Genomic DNA, 1336 nt, shown 5'->3' with positions numbered 1-1336 from the left:
AATTGCTGGGTTTGTCCCTATTTTACCCAGCACTGGGTTGTATTTAACCCAGCATGTTTTAGAGTGTACTAATAAATCAGAATTACGGAATGTTGTGAAGTGTTTTGTAAGGAGTCAGCCTCATGCAGTCTACTGCTGGACAACGCAGTTACACCGAAACTTACAGTTACCATGTTAGACCAACACTTTTTGTACCATACAGTGTGATTTTATATAGTGTAAAGATGAAAACATTAGTGTGTTAGTGTGACTATACACTCTAAAAAAAACAAACTTTGGGTCAAATATGGACTAACCCAACTGTTGGGTTAAATTTTTACGTTAAATTTTTAGCCCAAAAGTTGGGTTAGTCCATATTTGACCCAAAGTTGGGTTGAAACAACCCAGCATTTTAGGATCTTTATATTTCATTGAGCTGTTTCATTTCGTTATAATTATTGTTCAATTCTGTTTAATTTGCTAGACGTAATAACATACATTCAAATGAATTATTAGATTAAATCGTTCGTAACTGTACTTAGTACAAATAAAGAAATGATAACTGCGCTGTGCCGTACAGACAGACAACTGCAAATGAGAGGAGCGGAGATGTTGAATGACTTGCTGCCATGTATGAAAAACGTAGATTCTAAGAAATAGATTTCTTGTTTGCAAAAAAAATAAAAAATCCAGCTGGATTGGTAATCGGGCATACCGGGCATTTTCCCGGTGGGCCGACGCACTTAAGGGGCCGACAGAATGTTTTTTTGTTTTTTTTTGCCGAAAACCATCCCGCAGGGACAGCGAGCAGCCAGTGGCCCATTGGTTTGTCTCCTGTATTGACAGCGTAAACATCCAATCACAATGCGCTGTAGACGGAGAGATTAAGTATTTTGCTCCGCCTATATAAAGATCGCTTCACCCCAACTTCTTCCTCGTCGGCTTTTCCCACGTTTTCACATGAGATCTATCAAGAACAGGCTTGCTCTGCGGTGAGTGAAGCGGGCCAAAGAGCAAGGCAGGAGGAGAAGAAGAGAGTAGTTGAATTGGTAAAGTGCTTGATAGGGACTCGCAACGGAGGCAGGAATCTAACCTATCCTAATGTGTGTGCGCGGCTGCGCGCCATGAGTGTATGCGTAAACACTTTTTAATAAAACGCAAATTCGCCCCCCGCGATTTTTTTGCCAAGTCAAGTCAAGAGTGTTCATAGAGGTTTCCATGGGCCAATGCGAATAAAGCTAGATTTAAATAAAAAAAGACACGATATTGTCGGACCTGACGTTTTATTCTTATCCAAAACAACTAGATGTGATATGAGTGTGATACATAGGCTACATACATACACTACCAGTCAAAA

The sequence above is a fragment of the Sinocyclocheilus anshuiensis genome, unplaced genomic scaffold (genome assembly GCF_001515605.1).
Source record: "Sinocyclocheilus anshuiensis isolate Anshui unplaced genomic scaffold, SAMN03320099.WGS_v1.1 scaffold557, whole genome shotgun sequence".
Classification (NCBI taxonomy): Eukaryota; Metazoa; Chordata; class Actinopteri; order Cypriniformes; family Cyprinidae; genus Sinocyclocheilus; species Sinocyclocheilus anshuiensis.
This window is presented reverse-complemented; position numbering follows the sequence as displayed.